Raw genomic sequence first — 19,214 nt, 5'->3', positions numbered from 1 at the left:
CTTACAGGCTCTTTGGTGGGGCTAATGGTGGACTCTGGGAGGGCTCACACCAATGAGCACTTCCCAGAACCCCTGCCACCAGTGCTCTTATCTCCTCAGTGAGCCACAGCTGCCCCCCACCTCTACAGGCAACCCTCCAACACCAGCTGGTAGGTCTGGTTCAGTCTCCTATGGGGTCACTGCTCCTTCCCCCTGGGTCCTGGTGAGCACACTTTTTTATGTGCCTTCCAAGAGTGGAGTCTCTGTGGAGGTCTCGCCATCAAATCCCACTGGCTTTCAAAGTCTGATTCTCTGGGGATTCCTCCTCCCATTGCTGGACTCCCAGGTTGGGAAGCCTGACGTGGGGCTCAGAACCCTCACTTTAGTGGGTGGACTTCTGCAGTATAACTGTTCTCCAGTGTGTGAGTCACCCACCCAGCACTTATGGGATTTGATTTTAATGCGATTGCACCCCTCCTACTGTCTCATTGCAACTTCTCCTTTGTCTCTGGACATGGGGTGTCTCTTTTGGTGAGTTCTAGTGTCTTTCTGTTGATGATTGTTCAGCAGTTATTTGTAATTCCGGGGCTCTTGCAAGAGGGAGTAAGTGCACATCCTCCTACTCTGCCATCTTGATCCTATTTCCCCTCAAATGCTTTTCTGACAGTAGAAAGATCTTGGAAGACTTGGCCAAATAGTTAAAGCCATGAGAGATATTCAAAATTTAATCATATATCATCGTTATATTTGCAAAAGTTGTATGGCCCCAAAGAGATAAAATGAATATGAAATGAATGCAGGATCTTCAAAATTTTTAAGGTCTTTTTAACTTGCAAAGGAGACCATTTAAATATTAAGAGCCAAAGAAATGCAAAGACCAATCAAATATAGCATCATGGGTGGGACTTTCAGATTTCCATGAGTAGCACTGGAAAACAGACTTCTGGAGCTATAGGGCTAGGGTTCAAAATATGAAAGATTATAAACAGGGCTTATGCTGTCCCATCAGTGTCATGAAAAAGAGGCCAGTGAATATTCTGTCAAATGCCTCTGGTCATTGTGCAGTCATAACCAGTTAAGAAGGTATCCCCCAAATTGCTTGGGATGATAAAATTGTTTATTTAACAAATAAGATTCTTTAAACCCAGGGAGGTTTTAAAATTAAGTATCGAAAGATCTAAGAGAATCAAGCATGTGGTATTAATATCTTTGTATTAAGATATCTGGACTTTTAGTTTCTATAATTTGTAATGTTCCAGAGAATTTGTCCTATTAGAAGAATAGCCTTGTGATTTCAATTTAATATGTGTTGCTGAATAATTGATTTCAACTTGTGATTTAAAGTTGAAAGTGTAAGTGAAATACTAATAAAAAGTATTGGACATTTAATGGAACTTACAAATAACCATTTTAATAATTTTAATAAGTAAATGTACTACTCGGGCATTTGAATGTTGGTCAGTCAAAAAATCAAATTACTTTAAAAGTATATTTGACTATGTTAAATAAAAATTTAGTTTAAAATATGTACTAGTCTTTAAGTTTTAAATCACACCAATCATTAAAGATCTCTTTAAAGTATTATTAAATTCTTCTGGTTTTATAACTCTGTAAACTGATTTACAGCTTAACAAGGAACTAAATTTTAAAATTTGTGACTGCAACAAATTTAATGTTAATTTTTAAACAAAAATTCCGGAATAATTATTTTGTGCAGACACATGCACACAGACACACATGCACACACCCCTCTTAGAAACATATATAAAGTCACATTCATGATAAAGACTTTTGTGATAAAGAGAATTTGGATTTTTTCCCCCTTAGAAGTACCTATTATGCCTGGACTACATAACAAAAAGGAAACAAGAATGTTAGGAATTAGCAGATTAATTCTAAAATAAATAAATTGTGTAATAATTTCAACAAAAGAGGTGAGCTAGCTACATTGATTTTTTTTTTTCTATTGAATTTAGTCAAATTTAATTGTGTGGAGAAAAACATCTAAAGCTATTAATTATCTGTTTGGCTTACAGCATTCTTACTCTCCATTTATAAATTTTGGAAATGTTAAGTATAAATATAGTTGAAGCCATGTTATCCACTGGGTTTGGAGCAGTAGTTTGTCAGTTAATGGCAGAAAGAAAAAGAAAAAAAAAAGTTCAAGCAAATAATCATTAAAAATAATTAAATTTTATTTCAACATAAACATACATTTGTTTGCCTTTCTTTACATATGGATATTTGCTTTGATTAGAAATCAACAGATTAGTATTCTCACATTCAGAAGTTCATTATCTAAAATTGCCTGTTTTATTTCTTTAAAGTGGTCCAAGAACTGAAGCAGTGGCTAGCAACTCAATCAGATACAGAAACAGTCAGCTGGTACTCCTTATCTGTCTTTCACAGCTCTTGCTCATACCTAGACAACATTTTTTAGTGACTCTCCTTTCTTAATTCTTTCCATAATATTCAACATGGTTCTCACAGAAACAAAGATCTTCTACTGTATCCAGACACATTGGCAGATATGTACATATGTCATGATATATAATGAAAGTTTCTATTATAAAATCCTAATTAAACATAACCTTCTTATTTCAGTCCCCATGTCAACACCATAAATGAGTAACTTGATAACTTGTCCAAACTGATTTCTGCCCATTTAAGCCCTTGACATGTGCAGCAAATCTGCAAAAACTGAAGGAAGGAAGGAAGGAAGGAAAGGAGGGAAGGAGGGAGGGAGGGAGATCACATAAGGTTAAGCTTCTTTAACCTATCTTTAACCTATGTTATTATGTTAAGAGGAGCAACATCAAATAGCATATATACATACAGAAGTTATGTACTTAAAGCCAGCTCTTACAGGCTTATAAGCATCAATTCTTTAATTTTCAGGAAGTCTGAAAGTCAGTTACTAAACATAGTCTTATCAAAAATTTAATCATATAAACTTAAAATTAAATGTTACATCAAAATCCAAGAGAGTAAATACTTAAAACTCATCACTTCTTAGTTACTTTAACATATTTTGCTATTATCTGTGCTCTTGAGGTTACTTATATTTGTTATGTATTTATTGTGGAAATACCCTATAATGATATCCCACTAATATCTCTTCCCAAATCTTCTCAGTGATGTCACATTGGTACTTTGAAACTGGCCACAGTGGAAGTATTTGTACCATGGAAACCAGAAAGTATGGCAAAACAGGTCATTACTTTTTTGGGGTGGGGAGGGGATGGGTGTCAGGATGCAGCAGTTAAACATTTGCCAGCGTACTGTTGTATATAGGGTATAATATATTACTAAAATATATACTATAAATATTTTTGCCATGTTCTTAAAGTAATGAATTAATTTTAGGACAATAAACCTTCAAAATGTTCCTGTAGATCATTTCTAAATGTGTTACCCCTCTGTACTCAAGAAGAAAGAAGAGTGCTTTGGCAGGCTCAATGAGAAATCAATAACACACCCCGCCTTCCAATCCAGACTTGACCCATTAAATTTCATTCCATTAATTGTTAAAAATAACTGTCAGCATATATTTTCCATCGTTGGCTGGGAGACTAAGTGACTTCATGTTCTATTTTATATATTTATACAGCTTTTACAAATAGAATTGAAAAAATTCCCACAAGAACACATTAAAATGGACACAATATAAAATATAAGAAATAATAGTCTCCCCTCCTCCCAACCTCATACACCTGTACCAGTCAGTTTTCTTTTTAAGAAAGATAGTTTATTTACCTGCTCCAGATTTTACTGGACTGCAGACTTTTATTGGGCTACCTAAGATAATGGGTGCAGAATTGTGCCTATAAAATTTAAGTTGCTTTACATAAGAAAGAACAGAGATACACTTAGGAGAAAATAAGAAAACAAGTGACCTGGAAGAAAGTGTCATAATGAAGTAAGATAGAGATTTGAAAGACCCAAGGGAAAGAAATTTGAGAAATAACTGCCACTATGAGGGAGAGCAATATGTAAGAGATTTTAAAAATTAATAGCAGGAATAAACATTTATTGATTATTAATTATGTAACAGGTACTCATCTAAGTGACTTACATGTATGACTTCAACTTGATCCTCACAACAACGCTATAAAATAGTAATATCATCTTAGCATCCTCCACTTTACATGTAAGAAAACTCCAGAACATTGAAAATACTTTGCTAAAATCAGTTAAAAAGTGGCAGAATTGGAATTCATACCCAGATAGTCTAGATCTTAGCTCATTCACTTAGCCTTTAGACTGTAGGTAGTTTACTTACAAAATATGATTTATAGCAACATCAAAAATACAGAAAATATCAACAAAGACTTTACTTTCCAATACTTTTGAAATTAAGATTTGTGTTTCTTTTAATCGTGTTAGCACATTTGAACTGGTCTCAGTGGATACAGTATTATTCAGACTATACAATTCAAATTAAAAGAATCTGAAAACCAATGCCCTAGTCATTGTGGCATTCTAGGAAGATTAAATATAAAATAAATTGTGCCATTTAATGTGTTTTGGCTAAAAGCTGAATGTGTGACAAAATTTCTATTACAATGTACATTTTTTGCAACTTGTAGGTATACAGTTTTGCACATCAAAAACCTTTACAAACGGTCCATATTCTTCTTTAGTAACAAGAATTTAAGAGAAAAATCATGTAGGCTGGATAGACTCAAAAAATATAAATTCAAAGTTTATTTTGCATTAGATTAGTATTCATGAAAATAAAGCCTAACCTTTCTGGGCATATGCTATTGAGAAAAACATCCACTTAAGTTGCTTGTGGCCAAAAGTCCAGTCTTTGACCTGTACTCAAAGGTTTATGGGCTGGAAATGCTGGAAATTAATGAAGTGGATACTCCATTTAAGCATTAGCAGCAGAGTACCAGGAAAAGGCCAAAGGGAAAGTGAGAGATGAACCTGGGCTCAGAAAAAAAACCAGAGTAGAAGAAGTTAATGTGAGATTGGAATCTTTGCCTTTCGCACAGTCATCCCCCTACCTCCAAGTCCTTTTAGCCTTTTTCTATAAAGGAGAATAGTATTTCATCAATCTAAAACGTTATCAATTTTAAGATTCACACCTGGTTCATATAAAGCTATTTTTTTAAATCAGCCAATTAAACTGACTATGCTTTCTTATAACTAGAATTTTTATTTTATACTTGTTGAAAAAGATGCAAAATATTATATATGCATATACTGCTTTTCCAGCCTCACTCTTTTGCACTCATAAAAAGGAAAATAGAATAAAAAAATGAATTGGTAAAGGAACTTCAAAACTTCTTTACCAGATCTTACTCTTTTAGATCACTTCCAACAGAGTCATAGTTACCTCTGTTTTCTCATAAAATATCACCCTTTATGCCATCAAGAAAACTGGTGATACTTTTAAAATATGTCCTAATTTTTTGGGGGGGTCTTCTTCCAAGTTTCTGACACCTGGCAAGTTTCAATACCTGTGCTTTCTTGATCTTAACTGATACTAACGATGGAAAGTTTCAGGTAACAGGACCTTCTTCTATAGACTGAATGATTCATGTATTGAAACATAATCCCTTATGTCATGATATTTGGAGGTGGGGACTTTCAGAAGTGAGTAGGTCATGAGGGTGGCACCCTCATGAATACAATTAGTGCCTTTAGAAAACAGGCCTCAGATAGCTCTCTTGCTTCTTCCACCATATGAAGACACAGAAAGAAGGAGGCCGTCTATGAATCTGGAATACATTCTTTATCAGACACCAAATCTGCCCATGCCTTGATCGTGGACTTCCCAGCCTCCAGAACTCTGAAGATTAAGTTTCTGTTGTTTATAAGCCACCCAGCCTATGGTATTTTTGTTATAGCAGCCTGAGTAGACTAAGATACCGTCTTATAAAGGTCCCTAGATAGCTTATGATTGAGACATTAAGGGTTTCAGTTTTCCCATCATTCTGCCAGAAATAACAGCCAAGGTCAAGCACACTCAAGCAATAACACATCATCCCTTCTACCTGATCAGAGTCCATTTTAAGATTACATCGATTGTAAGATATATGCCAATTTCAGAAAAGCTAAAATGTGGAAAATGTACAGTTTAAAAATAATGACATTAAGTGTTCAAGCTGTTCCTTGTTAACTTGGGCAAAGCGATTTAAGAGTTTTGACATAATTCTTTATTTATTAGAGTGAAAACACCTCTGATTAACCTGTCTATGTGACTTTTTCTTTTGTGAGAGTACTTACCTTCCTGCCCTCAAAATCCATTATTTTGGCATCCCCTACATTGTCCTCCATGCTTAGATCTAAAGAGATTGTAATGTCAGCTAGGTTTGTTTTCCCAATTTCTCCTCCCCCAGACAGAGTGTACTTTGTAAACCCCTTCTTCTCTCAGAAAAAGATTCAACATTGTTTTAATACCAAGTAGTATTATGTACCAAGTATTATGTACCAAATACATAATAAAGTATTGTCCAATTTGAAGTTTAAGAGTACAAGCTCTATAATTCCTTCTCTGAGACTTTGGGACAGATGTGTTCCAGAATTCTTAATTTTCTTTTAATTTCATAAAGATAATATCATACATGTACCATATCCTGTATAATCCAGTATGATCTAGAGTGGCACCCTGTAATCAGATGCATTAATAGTTATGCACTGTAATGTATGAATTGTAATACTAAGAGAGATGAAGTCTATAAATGGCCTCATTTAAATTCAAGTTGAATCTTGCCACCAAATGAGATCACATCAGATGAGTTTTACCACCAAGTGAGTTACACAAATCTAGTTTTTTAAGCTAATGGATCTTAGAATTGCAGATATGGAGTTAATGTACATATGTTAAACATAAAAATCTAAGTTTTTGCATAAAGTTTTGGGCATGAGCTAGAAGGTGAATGATATTTTGAAAGGTTGAGGAAGAGGCAGATTTTCTCAGTTGCCAAGTAATCACATCACATTTGGAGAAATGGACAACATCCAGCATGAGACTGGCCAGATGATTCTGAAAATTATTCTCATGGCATCATCTTCTTCCTCCTTAAATTTCCTCATCTCAGAAAATGGTATCACAAAACCCAATTGCAAGTGAAAAACCTTACACTTGTCCTTGGTTCCATTCTCGTTTCTCTTCATATCAAGAAGTCTTATCAACTCCACTTCCAAAATATGCCCTATTGGAGCATATACGTTATAGGGCTTATGACATGCACTCTTTCCATCTCTACTTCAAGCCAAGCCTCTTCATGTCTTCTCTGACAAAATAACCTTCTAATTCATCTTCTGTTCCTACTCTTAAGTCCCCACATAGCCACTCCCCACACAGCAGCCAGAGCGATCTTCAAATTGCAAACCAGATGTCTCATTCACCTGCTTAAAAACCTCCAGACTCTTACCATGACCAGCAGGGTTTTCATGACCTAGACCCCAGTCCCCACTCTCCCTTCACTTACTGTGCTTTATTTGCCTTCATCAGCTTTCTTCCTGTTTGCAAATAAAAAAGCTTCATTCTTCTTTAGAACTTCTGCACATTCTGCTTCCTTGGGGATGCAGCTGGGGACACTTATTCCCCAGACCTTTGCCTCACTGGTTCCTTCTTTCTTAATTATGACCTCAGATGTCAATTCATCCAGGACTTCCCTGGCTCCTAATTTAAAGTAGATCTAACCCCTCCAGTCACTCAACATACGACCCCGGTTGATTTTCTTCAAAGTACTTAGCATTCTTTGAAGTTATCTTGGTGAATTGTTTGTTTACTTACTTACTGAGCTGTCTCTACCTTCTGGAATGTGAGCTCCATACAGGCGAGGACTGTTTACCATTGTGTCTCCACTGCCCTGACCTTTGCCTGGTATATGGCATTTAATGAGCAGATGCTCGTTAAATATACTTCAAGTGAATGAATGAGAGCCAAGCAATTATTTAACATAGTCATTCTATTATTGCAGTCAAATTACTAGTGTTCCTGGTTCACCTCAGCTGTGCTCACACATTTGAAGTAAACTGTGCACATTTAGGCGAAAACTACGCACATTTTGGAGAGTAGTGGTATGACCAGAGCACTAGAATATTTTTAGTTAGCCTGACATTTTGGCTGCCTAAATCACTACTATATTTCTGTATTTGTGTTATATTTAGTAAATGCTTTCTATGAGCCATGATAGCCCTCGGCATATATATATACCTATATATATACACACATATATATATGTGTGTGTCTATGTGTGTATGACATCATTTTATGTTTCTATCAACTCTGAGAAGTTTAAGTGACTATCAAAATCCAGTGACACTGGGGTTGGTTCCCAGATTCCTCAGAGCACAGACCTGAGGAAATGAATGTAATCACTCAACTTCTATTGAGATGAATTTAACCTTCTATTAAAGATTCAAAGGTCATTGTGAGAATATTGCCATTCTATAACGCAATGAAAAAAAAAAAGGTTATTTGAGTCTTATGGGTTTTTGAAAATACGAAGATAGAAGAATTTACTGTGTCTTTGTGTTGGAAAGATTATCTTCTCTGTGGAAAACCCAAGTCCAGGACCTCCAGGCTTATTTCCTGACATGCTTATAGAAGATATAAATAAGTTAGGAAAACCCTCTCATGAAAATAACTGTGTTTGCTAGGCTAGCATTTTAAGTAAGGAGACCAAACTCTGCTTTCCCCTATATCCTTGACCTGAAGGGAGACATGTTTTCAGTAAGAAATTTAAATGTTTTGGTTTACTATTTATAAGAATATTAACCCTGTGTTACAGGAAAGAGTATCCAGATTATTTACCAGGACAAAATCATTTTCATGTAATTCAACTCAAACTATAAGACAATCTATTGCAATCAAATTGGGATAGGCAAGTCTCCTGAATAGACCAATGGAGCCTCCAACTGTCCCATGGGCTAGTTACGTGCCTATTTTAAGACTATCCTGCTACTTGAGCTAAGTGGAATTTTCTTTGGCTTATTTTCTCATTTATTTATTGTGTTGCATAAAAGTGTAAATTTCCTCAAAAATGACATTTGCACACAAAAAATAGAATTTTAAATCAAAAAGTTGTCTCAAGGTTTTATTTTCAATTCTTCTTGTCAACACTTCCTCTTAATGCTGACTATATTTAGTGAAACTTCCTTTCTAAGTGTGTAACGACCCTTTCAGCTATAACTATCCCTGTTAATATAAATGGCTAAAGTTTGAGGTGTGATTGTAAATGACTTTTCACATGCCAAAAGTGTTTTATTTTTTGAAGTGTCAAATCCTTCTTTAATTGCTGACTTCACACAATGGCTACACTCATCCCCCAAAGCAATTTTTAAAAAGCCATGTGCAAAAACATAATCTAAAAGAATTTTAAAATAAAGTGTTTTAAAATTGTAAATACTCCAATACATGTTAAGTATAAAAAATTTAGGACTGCAGAATAGTTATTTTGAAATATTTGACTGTCTCTTTTCAGATTTCTTTAAGGAATCTTATAATGGCAAAAAAAAAAAAAGAGGTTAATTTCCTGAAAGATACAAGGGACAGAAATCTAAATAATCTGTATGTAAGTCTCATGGCCACATGAAAATGATTGCACCCATGGTCATAATGGTATTGAATTGGTCAACCAGACTTGGGCCGGGGTCATAGCCAGGGCCGAGACCCCCCTGTCCTGGCCAGGGATATTCCTTTTCTGATCAGATTTCTGCGCCAATAGCAAAACCGATGCTGAGACTAGAACAGCACAGGTTTTTCTCAATGAGCAAAGAATGGGGAATCGGGAACCTAGTTCACAAATTAACTTCATAACCCAACTCAGGTGGAGACACCAAATATATAGGAGGGTCCAGGTAAAAATGGAGGGAATTGGAAAGAGCAGGAGGAATATTCATAAGTTATCGAAGAACAGGGGTGTGGTTTGAACCCGGAACTGATGCAGTTCTCTGTTCCATCCTTGTATGGGCCTTTCAGGTTGTTGTCATGGCCGTCATCAGCTGGTGGGTGTTTCATTTAGCTAATACATTACAAGGAGTGTATAACGAGGCTCAAGGTCTACTGGAAGTTAAATTCTCCACCATCTTGGGCCTAGTGGGTTGTAACCAGTTCTTATTTTTTCTCTTTGCAGCTTCCTCCTGAAACTTAGATAAGAGTCATTGGTTTCTATGCGAAGGAGGGGCAGGGGTATGATTCTGGGGCAACAGCCTTGGTAACAATAACCATAGAGAAAAAAATTTTATATAAGGGTGAGTCAAAAATGATCTGCACTCTGGCTGTAGAATTGACTTTAACTTTTAGAAAAGACAAATACATCATTTTTTGACATAATCTCCTTGCTTTTCAATACACTTTGTCCATCTGTCAAAAAGCTTTCATATTCCCTCATCAAAAAATGTTTTAGGCTGAGCTTCAAGCTGCGAATGCACTGCTGTCTTCGTTTCCTCATCAGAAGTGAATCTTTGCCCTCGTAGGGTTGCTTACAGGGGACCAAACAGGTGAAAGTCTGAAGGAGCAAGATCAGGACTATAGGGAGGATGCTTTAACACCTCAAAATGAAGTGTTTGCAGAGCGTCGACAGCATGGACAGAAGTGTGCAGACATGCATTGTCGTGCAAGATCACAACGCCCTTGGACTGCTTTCCTCTGCATTTAATCTGAAGTTTAGTCTTCAGCTCTTCAATAAGCATCTCACTGTAATAAGCACCATTGATTGTTAAACCTTTTTCCTGATAATGTTCCAACACTGGCCCTTGAGAATCCCAGAAAACTGTAAGCATCAATTTTCCGGCTGAGGGTTGACTTTTGAACTTTTTCTTGGTTGGCGATGGAGGATGTCTCCATTCCATACTCTGCCATTTACTCTCAGGCTTGTAGTGATGAATCCACGTCTTGTCACCAGTAATGATTCTCTTTAAGAAACTTTCACTTTTGTAGAGTATTGGTCCAAATTTTGTTTGCAGATATCCAAACGCTTCTGCTTATGCTCTTCTGTGAGTTGTTTTGGTACCCATCTCCCACAAACTTTTTGAATCCTAAGTCTTCGTTTTGAGGTGTTAAAGCATCCTCCCTATAGTCCTGATCTTGCTCCTTCGGGCTTTCACCTGTTTGGTCCCCTGTAAGCAACCCTACGAGGGCAAAGATTCACTTCTGATGAGGAAGTGAAGACAGCAGTGCGTTCGCAGCTTGAAGCTCAGCCTAAAACATTTTTTGATGAGGGAATACGAAAGCTTGTTGACAGATGGACAAAATGTATTGAAAAGCAAGGAGACTGTGTCGAAAAATGATGTATTTGTCTTTTCTAAAAGTTAATTAAAGTCAATTCTACAGCCAGAGTGCAGATCATTTTTGACTCACCCTCATATTTGAAAATTTTATTACACATGATGCCATCATGTGCTTTCCAGTGATTTTTCAGTAACTTGATTTTACTAGATTTTGTTTCACTACGTCTCAATCTCCCTCAAGGCCACCACACATTGGAAGAAAATCTGTCTTTGTTAGAGATGCAGTTTATAACTGACACAGCACAGGCAGGTCAGCCGGAGTGGGGCTTACGTGGAGTCCTAGCTTGTTGACTCAGAGAGGGAGGGCTGGAATTTAACCAGCACCCCCCAAAACGAGACTCTGTCTTTTACCAGCACATCAGCAAACAGGCTGATTTAGAAACCTCAAATCCTCAAGTTCCTCCATAGGGAGGGTACTATTGACATTCCTTACTGAATGTAATCCTCCCAATAACCCTGTCTTTTCTCTGGTTCTGGTTCTCAGGTTACAGGCAGAAGATACTGAAGCACAGCCAGTCAGGCTTGAGCAAGGCTTTGACTAGATGCCGCTTTGGTTGCAGGTTATTCTGCTGCTTATACTTCCTTTCCAAACACTGGAGAACTGAAAGATTTATGGACCAGTAAAGGGGGCCAGGGCAATGATTCTCAGTTGGTTTATGGATAAATAATGGAATATATATGTATATTCCACGATTTGTATGGCGAGAGAGGAGAAAGAGAGAGAATATAATACACCAGTAGTTTTGGTAGAAAATATCAAATTTTAAGAACAAATATAAAAAATGTAAATATAGAGATTAAAAAACCAGAAGGGTTAATGCTATGACTGCTTATTCAGAGAAGAGGATTTTTTTTTTCTGATAAGCTTTCATACATGAAATCCCTTCTCTATAAGCATTTAGATCAACCTTCATTCACATTAAGAGAAATTAATTGCTTTCCATTTCAATTTATTTTCACTTAAAGCCAGCCAGTTTTTTCCCTACTATTACAGACTCATGCTTCTCAGACACTATCAACTGAAAAAAAAAAAAGTTTAAGTTCATGACAAGGAGGGAATGAAAGGCTTAAGAGCTTGCACTTGATCCTCAGATTGCCTGGAATCAAATCACCTGTACCTCAGTCTTCTCTCCTGTAAAATGGAAATGTGAATATTAAATGAGAAGATACAAATAAAGCACTTAAGATATCTGATAATATCTGATAAACATTAAATTATAGCTCTTACATCTATTCTGATATTATTTTACATGCAGAAGTGATCATTTGAATGTCTTAGATAATAAAATGGCTTCAGTTGTCAACAATTCATACTAGAAATGCATTGGATTATTAAATCAATTCTGTAGTGAATACTGATTGCCAGTTTCCCTAAATTTTCAAATAAAAGATTTCCTTAAAGGTGAGTGATATTCCATAGGTACAAATGCCCCATGTCTCTTGATCTTAAAACTACACTCCAAGCCACTCATGAATCACTTTATTTAGGCATTTGGAAAACTCAAATCAGCATCACACAGCCTTACAGTGTCCCTAATGTGACCCCATAAAAGATTTATTCATAAATAGACAATAGAATCACCACAAGCATTTTCCTTTATGTGCATCATGAAGCATGGCTGTTTTGAAACTCTGAGAAGATTAATAGGCTTTATAGGGCAAGCATTTTCCCTCCAAAATTCCTGGTTTCATGTGGGCTGGATTAAAGATGATGCGGTTGAACAATTAATGCCCAGGATTCCAAGAGTAAAATTGTGTTACCCCAAGCAGCAGCCTCAAAGCAACAGCTGGAAATTAGCCATTCAGAGCAAAGGGCTGTTTGTCTGTTTATTTATAACCCCTGGCTGTCCACTGCCTGCAGGGGCCCGTGTCTGCTGCCAGTGGGGCATATCAAGGAATGAGGATGTGGCGGATTCCATTCCTAGGAGCTGTGGAATCTGGGTGGAGCTTGGCATTGCTGCCGTTGCTCAGCTGGTCTTGCTTCATGTGCAGCTGGAACTCTGTCATGTAATGATGAAGACTTTCACTTACAGCTAAGGTATGCTGACATCTGCTTGTGTTCTTTGCACTGCGTGATTCACCCAAACCTGAGCAAAACTAGGTTTGTTCTTAGTTAAGTCAGTGATAAAGGAGCTACTTTGGGTGCCTCCAAGAATTTCAGAGATCATAGGTATGGTGGTATATATATCTGCATAATAGATATCTATAAAATATCCATATAATACCTATATAATATTATATCTACCAGAGCAGGGACTTTTGACTCATGTATCGATACTTAGAATAGGGTATAGGCAAGTCCTCAGTAAATATCTATTAATTGAGTGAAGAAATGAATAAGGCAAAGCCTTGAAATTAGTGACTTAGGCAGGAAAAAGGAAAAGAAGACTAAGGGTATAGGTGGAAAGGAAGAAAGAACCAGGTACCTATGACATTAGCATGATTGCATTAGCAAAAGGCATAAGAAATCAAATACGAAAAAAAGAAATTAAATATTAGTCACTGCTATGTGTTAATTCACGATTTCCCACATTTCAATCATTTTTTTAGCTTCTTCACAATTTGCCATATTTAGGTGGCATCTCTGTGTTATTTTGCTTTAAACGAAATTTAAACAGACTCAGGTTTTAAAATGTGCCCTGTTCTACATGGTGTTACCTGTCAGATCCTGGACTTGATGCTCTTGGCAGTGCTGCTCAGGCTGGGATGCATGCCTGAGTCACCTGGGGATAAAGCTCCAGTGAAGTTGCTGATGTACAAGGTCTGTGGTGGGGCCCGCTTCCGCCTTTCTCACAAGCTCCCAGGTAAGGCTGAGAACCACACTTTGAATATCAAGAATTAGTATAGGTATTATTTTTTCTAATATATACTTCAATAGTTAACTAGCAATGTTTTAAAACTTACCCTGATGTCATATAAAATCATCTCACACACCCTGCCAGGAGTAAATCTAATGATATAAATGCAGACATTCTGCTGGAGTTGGAAAAAATGCTTCAAATGTCCTTTCTTTCAGCAAACTCACTGTCAAGAAGAAAGAGACCAAGATAACAGGCGCTGTGAGCTATTGGGCTCTGTACAAAACGTTCTAAGGAAAACCTAGGAAGTTTGGGGAAAGCCGTGGCAGAAGCATCGTGTCTGAGCATGACAGAGGCGAGGAGAAGCTTTCTTGGGGGATCCCAGGATGCAGGCTGTCTCCAGCCTGTCAGTGTGGTTGTGAAGGCTGTGTCCCAAAGAGAGGAACCCAGACAGGGGCTGCAAGGGTGCTGCACCTATCACAGGCCTGCATCAGCCTGGAGGAGGGCCATCTTTGTGCCGTCATCCGTCCCCAGGTGAGGGAGGATGGGTTTGGGGGAATTTATCCGCTAGAAGAGGCCCTTTTTTCTAATTCATCTTCCTAGAGGAGCATCTTTATTCTAATTTGCACCGACACCGTTGCGCAGCTTATTTAGAGCAAACGATGAGCCTAACTTCTTACCAAGCGGGTTTCAATTCCCTTCCTCTTTCCTAACTTTCTCTCCCGCTGTTATAAAGTACAGGGATGGATTGCTGGGGTGGGGGGGCGGGGAGCTCAAACCTTGGCTCTCCTCCGTATTCTTTCCATTTACCCTCTGCTGCAGAGAAACAAATGCCCCTCCCCTCAAGATATCTCCATTCTAACCCCCAAAATCTGTGACTATGTATTACATGACAAAGGAGAATTATGGCTGCAGATAAAATTCATGTTGTTGACTGGTTGAACTTAAAAGAGTATCTTGAAATATCCAGGTGAGTCCCATGTAATCACAAGAATCCTTAAAAGTGGAAGAGGGAGGCAGGAGAGGAGGTCACAGTGATGCGATATGAAAAACACTGGACACGTCTTCACTGGAGGAAGGGACCACCAGCCAAGGACTCTAGGCAGCAGATTCTCCCCTAGAGCCTCCAGAAGAAACATAGCCCTGCCAACCGATCTCTTCCTTGTAGCCCAGTGAGACCCAGGTCAGACGTCTGCCCGGGAGAACTGAAAAAGAATACGTGTGTGTTTTTTAAGCCACTAAGTTTGTGGTAATTTCTAACAGCAGCAAAAGGAAACCAATGCACTTTCTCTCTGGCCCCAGAGACCTGCCTGGTTTGCCTTTTTTTGTTTCCAGGGTGCTCCTCTTTCCTGGTTCCACATCTTTTACTGTTCCTTTGCAATTTCTTGTTTGCTTCTCTTGAATATCTCTAAAAATTGGTTCTTTCCCAGGTTGTGCAGCTAGTTCTCTTTTCTTGCTCCACAGGAATCACAAATTTGCTGAACGTGGCCCAGATTCAGCGTGCAGCTGTGTTTTCATTGGCCTATGGGATGTTTTTTCACAAATGAAATAGCACTGCACTTAGGTAAGACATGCATCCTCTAGTTTTCCATAATTCACCCAGCTCCATACTGCATCTCACCCGGCCTACTCTCCTGGCTTATGCTATTTGCTTTGTCCTTCAAGGTTTTGAGCTGAAGACCCCTCTCCTAAAACATAAATGGATAGTGAGATGTTACGATGTTATATTAAAAAGAATTCTTGAGTCAAATAGGTTTAGGAAATGCCAAGATAGACAAAGGTAGGTTGTTACATGTCGGGAGTTGACAGCCTTAATTATACTAATTATCATATATGTCTATAAGATCGGGTATAGCTGCATACAGCAGGTAGCTGCATACGGCATGCAGCATCTCCGCAGCTTATGTCCCCATGGAATTTTAGCTAAGGGAGCATCTTACATGTGGGGTGCTCCAACCATACTCACTGAGATGTGTTGTCCGATACACTCTTTTCACTACTGTGACCATCAGCCATATTTTAATGATTTCCCAAAGCTATAAATATCATAAATCAGATGACTACGGCAGCACGGACAGCATGTCACATACTGTTCTAAGCACTTTCACGCGTATAAGCTGATTCACGACACTGAATGATAATAGTCACTTATCAAAGTCACACAACTAGAAAGTTATGAAGCTGAAATCTGAACCCACCTTGTTCCCGAGTCTGTGCACCGAACCACCTACATCTAGCACTCACCCTGCTCTAGAAGGAGGGGTGGGTCCAATATAAGAAAGTACTTTCTACCAGAAGCAGCTGAAAATATAACAAGCTATCTCAGATAAGATTAAATTCACTGCCTCAAAAAGAGGTTGGAGGACTTCTTAAAAGGGAATTTTCTGGGAGGCACTAGTATTGAAGACATCTAATCTAACCATAAGATCTTTCTAAATATGAGATTCTAAAATGGTAAAAGAATCTACACTGATGGGAAAGGCAACACGAACAAAGGTAAGGGATGTTGTTTGGAGCAGACCAGCCTGTGAATTTATCTGTTATGATAAATTCACAGAGAATGGTTACCAAGTAATGCTTCAAAGATAGACTGGAATCAGCTTGCACGAGGCCTTGAATGTCAGCAAAATAGGGATTCGATCTCAATCCTTTAACTGGCGAGGAGTGCTGAAAAGTATTGCACGAGGAAAGTGATAGTTTTTTAAAATATACATACATAGTGATACGAAGGAAATTAATAAGACAATGGTCTTGATCTCCTGAGTGATGACTCCCGTCAGGCCTCGTTTACATCTTCTCTTCCTCCCCTTCCCACTAGGTGGCACCAGAACTCAAAATCAGGCCACTAAGAAAAGCCTGTCTCTCTGTTCTAAGGCTTTCTTGTAGGATGACTTTGTATAAAGATATTTGACGTGATGTGAACATATCAAAAAATATTTTATTTCCAATTCTTAATTTGCTTCTTCATTCACCCTGGGCTATTTTTTCCAGTAGTTAACAATTTTCAGCTTAACTGACTGTAACGTTCTGAAGAAGAGCTTCTGGGGACCCTGCCAGTTTAGAGTACTGATATAGACCATCGAAGTAATGCATCCTGCAGAAATTGCCAACAGCCAGCTGGAAGCTGATGCAGTGGAAGTTATTCGACTCTTCACGCAATACGGGAGAACTCTTTAATTCACAAGACGGAGGATTTTCAGGTGGCTGGTTGAATTACCTCCTAGACACTGAACTCTAGTTAGAGTATGGAAAGGGGTGAAAGCGTAAGCTAATTAATTACCTAATTCTTTAGGAAAGAAATCTGAGAAACCATCACATTGCCCCTCCTTCCTTTCTGAATGCCTTTTCTAAATACAAACTATTTTAAGCAGAAGAGGGCTCCTCCTTTACATATTTCTTAATTGAAGCTTTTTTTCCTTGTTTTTCCTTTTTTTTTTTTTCCCCTAGTGCCACAGTTCTGTTCTTATTCTGTCTTTTTAAAGGAGGGGAAGGAAGTAGGCTTTCAATTTGTTGAAAAGTTAGTGTGCTCACAAATTTATATAGAAAGCAGTCATTTCTGGTCACATGTGAAGACGTATGTAGTGACAAAAGTACCCATAAATCAAGATTCCTATTTTAAACATCTAAGACCAGTTCACATGGTTCAAAGAATCAATAGGCAAATGGCATATCGCTCAAATCACAGGTAAGTGTGCACATGGAATTTTCCCCTAAATCCTTCAAACTGAAATTTGAGGAGGAAATGCAGAGTTAGTGAACATGTCACAAAGGAGGTATTGTTTAAAGATAAACAGGCTTTTGTCTAAATACCATAGTCTCAATTTTTCCCTGATTCTAAAAAAGAAGAAGAAAAATGTAGGTACTCTACTTAATTTTGTTTATTTGAAATTTTTATGCTTCCATTTTTCTAAACTCGCCTTTTCTAAAATGGGCAGTAGAGAGGCCAAAACAGATGATAGACTTATGGACTTGAATAAATAAGTAATGGCCTGGAGTAATTAGCTGGAAGATGTTTAATCATTAATCTGTCTGAGTCATCACAAACATTTGCACCTACCCACAAAGTATTGCACTAATTATCAGTGTATATTTTTTGTCAAGGTGGAAATTAATATATGATGAGAATGAGCACTTTGAAAAATTAAAATATGAAACAAGTCTGTTTGGTCTACTCTGTTTGTTAAAGGTAAACAAAATTTCACTTTATTTTACCTAATAACAAAAAATTTGTAGAAATTCGATCTGTGTGTATAAGCAAGAAGTCAAACTTTTTGGATAGGGAGGCAAAATAGTTGGCTAATTTTGTCTTTCTTTACGGACTTTTTCCAAGGGAAAAAAAAAAAAGCCAAACCAAAAACACCTCATTATTAAAGTATCTGGTGAACTATTAGGGTTCTTTCAGAGGACTTAACGGAAAAAAAATGTCCTTTAACATAATGCTGTTTTGCAATTTATGGCTGTGTTCTTCAATGTGGTGTTTTCCAATACAGTTTTATTACAGGCTTTAAATTATACTTTCACAGGAAAGGTCTGCCTTTAAACTTTTAGGTCAGAATTGTTCAGATCTTTTCACACTGAATCAATCAGGTTTAAAGCTGGCAAAATCCTTGGCAGCCTTGTAAATCTTTCAAAAGATGTTATCCAATTACCCTTCATGGGCCACAGGATTCTACAGCGTGACTATTTCCTTCTCTATGTGGAATTAAGTGCTCATGAGAAGTTAGAAACCAATGGAGTTGAAAAGTAAGGTTTTGCATTTTTCCTCCCGTTTACATGGTATAGGTATAGCTCCAGCTACTAATATACTGTGAGATCTGCCACAGACATTCTGACCTAAACGATAGCTCTGTTATCATTGAAGTTTTACTTGTTTTAAATTAGCAAAAAATGAGAAAAAAAAAAAGGAAAAACATATTATAATAGTACCAGAATGGTGCCCAATATAAAACCTTATTTGGGACCTGTATTCAGAATTTAGCGTAAAGATATATGCCAAATAGAAAGCACTAGAGATCACTAATGCTCTTAGTTTTTCAAGAAAAACAAATTTTTAGGTACGCTCAATAAATACACATGGGATTGGAAAAAAAAAAGAAGATAAATGTACTTTTTTGGTTTGGGTTTTCATCTTCTAAAAAATGTGCTTATTTTCCAGTTAAAAAACACATGTCGATCTTTGTTAGT

Source organism: Hippopotamus amphibius, chromosome 14, assembly GCF_030028045.1.
Source record: "Hippopotamus amphibius kiboko isolate mHipAmp2 chromosome 14, mHipAmp2.hap2, whole genome shotgun sequence".
Taxonomy (NCBI): Eukaryota; Metazoa; Chordata; class Mammalia; order Artiodactyla; family Hippopotamidae; genus Hippopotamus; species Hippopotamus amphibius.
The sequence above is the reverse complement of the archived record's forward strand: the minus strand, read 5'-3'. Positions refer to the sequence as shown.